Below are 6,733 nucleotides of genomic sequence, written 5' to 3'. Positions count from 1 at the left end.
CACTCAAAGAAAGAGCAGCGTATGTTAACCTGGACAAGCCCTCAGCTTTGGCTAGTAAAATTCTGCCCTTTAACGACAGATCTCGTTGGAGCCACATATTAAGTTTCTTTTGTGTACTTTCAATTAGTGAATTAAAATTTAACGGGCATCTTTCTAATTCATTCTTTGTTATAATAACACCTAAATATGAAACCTGATCTTTAATTTGAATATTACAAATTTCTGACAAATTACACTCTTTGATGGACATCAATTCGCATTTTGAAAGGTTCAAAAATAAGCCTGATGCTTTGGAGAATTGCTGGATATACTCTAGTGCTAACGGAACTTGGTTGGCATCGTGCAAGAAAAGTGTGGTATCATCAGCCAACTGACTGATGAGTATTTGTTTGTCAGCAATAGAGATACCACGAAGACCACTATTAGAAATATAAGAACAAAATATCTGGGAAACTAGTAAAAACAAATAAGGGGATATTGGACATCCCTGTCTGATACCACGTGACAAGTTAAACCTTGGAGAAGTACCATATTTTAATTTGATTGTACTATTACAGTTGTAATACAAAGTTCTTATAGCCTTACAAAAATATTCACCAAAACCAAATTTTTGCAATGATTTAAAAATAAAATGATGTTCTACTGAATCAAAAAAAAAGCTTTATAAAAATCCAGGAAAAGAATATAACTATTATGTTCCACCAAATCAGCATAATCAAATAAATCTAAAACTAATCTAATGTTATTTGTTATGTGTCGGTCCCTCATAAATCCAGATTGAGTCTCATCTATAACATTGTCCAAACATTCTTTAAGTCTATTGGCAAATATTATGGCAAAGATTTTATAATCATTGTTAAGGAGTGTGATGGGTCGCCAATTGTCCAAATTGGTAAGATCTTTCTTTGGTTTAGGAATTAGTGTGATGACACCCTGCGTTAATGTAGGAGGTAAAGCTTCTTTATCAATACTCTCTTTAAAAACATTAGTTAGAAAAGGAGCAAGTTCATCAGCAAATAATTTGTACAGCTCCACTGTAAGCCCATCACATCCTGGGGATTTATTGTTTTTCAAGCTCTTAATTGCACTTTGTACTTCCCCATGAGTAACAACGTCATCGCAACACATTCTGTCACTTTCAGAGATAACTTTAATATAACTAACTGAGTCTAGAAACAAATTTGTTATCTGCTCTGTACATATTGAACTATAAAGATTTTTTATAAAAGTTGGCACTAAAATTAGCTATATCCTTCGGATCTTTCACAATTTTTCCATCAACACATAACTGCTCAATTGTTGAGAGAGTAAAATTCCGTTTTTCAAGCTTAAAGAAATATGCAGAATTAAGTTCTCCTTCTTCAAGCCATCTTTTCCTAGATCTTATATGCACCCCTAGCCTTCGATAAGTATAAATCATTTAATTTAGTTTGCAACACTGCAATTTCAGATTTTTCCTCCAAAGACATACAATTAAAGTTACGGGCTTGAGATAATTTCATGATCAGGCTGTCCTCAAGAACTCTTCTTTTTTTGGCTAATGTTGTTCCAACTTTCCTTAAATAAACACCAATCTCAAATTTTAGAAGCTCCCAATTGGCACAAAAGGAATTTTGAATTGTGGCTACTTTCCAATAGTTAGCAATTAATTCTTTAATTTTTTCCTTTACATCTGGTAATTCTAATAGCGAACTGTTAAGTTTCCACAAAGAAGCTTTGCTGTGGCCTGGTACACAATCTGCCGTTAAAGGGGTATTAATGACTGTGGTGCCCTAATGACTACCGCCCTGTAGCACTCACACCCATCGTCATAAAGTGCTTTGAGCGGCTGGTCCTGGAACACCTAAAAGACTCTCTACCATCCACATTGGACTCACACCAGTTTGCCTACCGCAGCAATAGGAGCACAGAGGATGCCGTTTCCATGGCACTGCACTCTGTGCTCACTCATCTGGACAATAAGAACACTTATGCACGCATGCTGTTTGTTGATTTCAGCTCAGCATTCAACACTGTAATCCCAACCAAGTTAATAGCCAAACTTGGAGACCTGGGCATCAACACTTCAATGTGCAACTGGATTTTGGACTTCCTAACTGACAGACCCCAGAATGTTCGTTCAGGATTCACCTGCTCCACATCCATCACTCTTAACACTGGTGTACCACAGGGCTGTGTGCTAAGCCCGTTTCTCTACTCCCTCTTCACCGCCGACTGCAAGCCTGTGTATGGATCTAATTCTATCGTCAAGTTTGCGGACGACACAACGGTGATTGGTCTCATCAGCAACAACGATGAGACTGCCTATAGGGAGGAGATCCAGCACCTGGCCACATGGTGCACCGAAAATAACCTGCTCCTCAACACCACCAAAACGAAGGAGCTCATCGTGGACTTCAGTAAGGAGTCTAGAGGCACACACGACACCATCCACATCAATGGAATGGCTGTTGAACGTGTCTCCAGTTTCAAGTTCCTGGGGATCCACATCTCGGCGGACATGTCGTGGACGACCAACACCTCCAGCCTGGTCAAGAAGGCTCACCAGCGCCTCTTCTTCCTGAGGACACTGAGGAAGAATCAGCTCTCCTCGGCTATCCTGGTGAACTTCTATCGCTGCGCAATAGAAAGCATCCTGACCAACTGTGTGGCAGTGTGGTATGGGAGCTGCTCTGTTGCGGAGCGCAAGGCACTGCAGCGGGTGGTGAAAACTGCCCAGCGCATCACAGGGACTCCACTACCTGCCATCGAGCACATCCAGAGGAAACGCTGCCTGCATCGAGCTCGCAGCATCCTCAAGGACTCCTCGCACCCAGCCCACAGACTTTTCTCTCCTGCCCTCCGGCAGGCGTTTCAGGATCCACCGGACCAGGACCAGCAGACTAAAGAACAGTTTTTTCCCCAGAGCTGTCTCTTTACTGAACTCAAACCCCCGTTGATCCAGTCCCCTCATATACTGATAACTCTCCTACCTCACATCCACCTTCACTTTGTTATTTGCACTACCGACTGTTTATTAGAGTCACAACTGTTTACTTATGCATTTTGCACTACCACACCGTAACTGGATGATGCTCATTTGCACTGCCGACTGTTATTTACAGTACCAACTGTTTACATTTGTATTTTGCACCGTACTTCTAACTGTAATATGCAATCACTTCCACTGCACTTTTACACTTTTTTCGGATAGCTTCTGTCCATAATTTATTGCACTACCTTAATCCACTGCCATATTCCTCATTTTAGCCTAACATATCATTGTATACCTCTATCTGTAAAATTCTGTTTATAGTAATAGCCATCTGTATGTTATATTATATTCATAGTACATATCCACCTGTAAATTCTGTTTATAGTATTAACCATCTGTATATTATTCACTGTACATATTCACCTGTAAATTCTGTTTATAGTAATAACCATCTCTCTATTTATAGATATATTTATATATATTCAGTACATATCCATGTCCTGCACTTATGCAAACGTTGTATATCCTACACTTGCTGCTATTGCACTTCTGGTTAGACCTAAACTGCATTTCGTTGCCTTGTACTTGTACTTGTGTAATGACAATAAAGTTGAATCTAAAAAAAAAATCTAAAAAAAATAGTTTTGTGGTCAGTCAAAGGGGTACATTGAATGCCAACATTTAGATCAAAATTGGACATACATTTTGAAATGAGCCAATAATCAATTCGAGATTGCCTTGATCCATTTTTGTTGGACCAGGTAAACTCCAAATTGTTAGGGTATCTGTCTCGCCAAATGTCCACCAATTCAAATTTATCTATTAGCCCTAACAGTGCATGGCTAAAACATGCTGTCCTCTTTGGAGGATATCTATCCAAAGAATTATTAATTGATACATTAAAATCTCCTCCTAGTATGAAAAATGCATTAGGGAATTTATTTGACCAATATGTGAGTTTCTCATCTAACATTTCAAAGAAAATGTTATTATCCCGAGAAGTGTTGTACCCATATATATTTCCCAGAATTACTGTTTGTTGGTTAAGTGAAATCACTAATAAATGAAAGTAACCCAAACTATCTGAATCTGATCCTAATATATCCCCATTAAATGTATTTCTCAAAATGCTTACTCCAGCAGAGTGTTCAGTGCCATGTGAACTCCAAATATCGTTACCCCACTGAGATTTCCACCATTCGTAATCGTCTTTAGTAGAATGACATTCCTGAAGGAAACAGAAATCTGACTTCTGTTTTTTGGCGAACAGAAAAAGAGCTTTTCGTTTAACACTATCCCTGAGCCCCCTGGCGTTAAAAGATATTAATGACAATGACACGAACAACGAACGGTATAAGAGCAAAGAGAAAGAAAAAAAAAACACTAAAACAAAGTAACTGAGTGAACCAAAAGAGTACACCCGTTCAACGCACTTTCCTCAAAAGGAGCAAATACAACCACAAAAATGCTCACCCGGTACTAAAGTGCTCAAATTTAAGTTCAGAAAACAAAGCTATTTAAATTTCAGCTTTCACGTAGGAACCATTTCAAAGCCCAAAGTAAAAAATAAAATAATAATAATAAATTCAACTAATGAAATCACAGCCTTTCAAGAGGGATAACAGTGAGGGAGGCTAGTTGTTAGTACCATGACGTAAATATGTTTAATATCATTAGGGCAAATAATTCCTAGAGTTATCGATAAGCATTCATCCCTCTTTCCCCCTTTAAGAGAGAAGGAAAAAAAAAATACAGCAATGTAACAAATCCTAAGCAGATAGCTCACTAAACACTGAAAGAAACAGTTGGTTATGATTATACATTACTAGTGTTTTAAATAGGTCTGTTTGTTGGCAACATCTTTAGCGGTCAGTCTTTTACCCTCAATTACCGCAAAGGGACCATGAAAGCCAGCCCTCTTCCCTTCCTTTCTCGCTTTCTCCACCGTCGGCCATAGAAGAGTCCTTGCATCCTTGTCTTTTTGCGAAAGGTCCTCGAAGACCTTAATTTTCTTCTCCCTGAGTAAGTCGGAGGTTTTGGCGTCTTTCCAAACTTTGTCCCGCTGGGAGCGCGATGAGAACAGGACTATTATGCGACGGGAGGATTTTTCCGCAGCAGAGCGAGGCCCCAGCCGATGAGCGATGTCAATTCCGCTGTGCAGATCAGCAGCGATGCTTGGGGAAACCTGGCTAAAGACGTCGATGATAATCTGCTTCACGTTCTCTCCTGATTTCTCCGGGATACCAGCGACATGCAAATTCCACCTCCTCTTGTAAGCATCCAAGTCGTTACATCTGTCACGAAGTTCGACATTTTCTTTCTCCAATTTTCCGATTTTCTTCTCCATTTCGTCAGTTTTTTCGTTCAAACACTTCACCTGTTCACTGTGGAATTCGAGAGAATTTATTATCTGTTTAATAGAGTTCGAGTTCTCAATGAACGTCTTTTCAACTCCTTGAATTCGCCGCAAAGTCTCTTCGTGCATGGCCTCCATTCTCTGCATGAATCTCATTAGCATAGTATCACTCACCGCCGGACTTTCAGAACTCGGTTTGCTTATTTTGGCAGGGTTGGGTTCAGGAGTATCGGGTAGAGGCACGAAACCACCAGACTGTCCAGCAACTGCATCCATTTCATTGTTTAGCGTTCTCCTTGCATAACTGTGCATAGCAAGATGAGTTTCTTCTTTTTCTTCCATATTTGCAAGTCAGCACAGCAATTGTAGCAAAAGCACGTGGATTATGACTAGCTACTAGTTAGTAAAAAGTGTGCGTCTGCAAAGCTTAACTAAACTGTACAAAAAAAGAAAAACAACTGATAAAGTGCGACTATTTAACTCATAAATCAAATGGCACCTTCAAATCAGTTCTGAACATGAACAGTTTTAAGTTAAACCGGGATTTGAGAAAAGTTTTTAAGAGCTACATCAAAACCGTCTTCTCACGACGCCATCTTGGCCCCCCTGGTTAGAAATGTATATATATATATATAAACATGTGTATGTAGGCCTAATTAAAGTAAAAATGATTGATAAACACGTCTTTTGAATGGAAATAAATAACAAAAACTTTGGGTGTCTTGTTCATAATATTTATTTTCATATAAAAGTAACATAACTGAAATTACATCCAGTTTATCAGCAACAAAGCGCACGAGTGTGAATCCCGCGATATCCGCCTTTGATCTCGCAGGTGTCTGATCCACTATGAGAAGAGAGAACTGTCCGGCTTGCCTGCACTTTTTTCACTCCTCCCCTCACTGCAGCCGTAGCCTGGTTAAAACCAGACCATTCTCATTAGTAACTGAGTTATGGTCTGGCAAAGCATCTTAGACAAATCATTTCCAAAGGGGCGTCACCAACGGGCGTCTCTCATGCGTTCTTGTCTGTACTTGTGTTCTCAAATAGGAAATGTCCCCGGTTTCCATTTCAGAAATCTTACCTAAACCACATATTAATGTTTAATATATTATTTTTAAAATGTAAACGAAAAGAGGCGGGGTGTTTTATACTTCGTTTTATTATAAATATATAAGATAATCAATGTAGGCCTAGCTACGCGTTGCCTGAACCACATTCGTGTGGCTATTATGTTTAAGAATTGTTTTTATTTTTATGAAATGAGGCAGTGGTGTTTTATGACATATTTCGTACGCGAACTTCTGACTTGCGTCCGTGACTTACCATTCTCCGGAGAACGAACTCCCGAGGACGGGAGGACATAGTCTGCCTACAATGCTCTTGACAGTATCACTATGTCA

This window comes from Gobio gobio (assembly GCF_949357685.1).
Source record: "Gobio gobio genome assembly, chromosome: 13".
In the NCBI taxonomy this organism is placed as follows: Eukaryota; Metazoa; Chordata; class Actinopteri; order Cypriniformes; family Gobionidae; genus Gobio; species Gobio gobio.
This window is presented reverse-complemented; position numbering follows the sequence as displayed.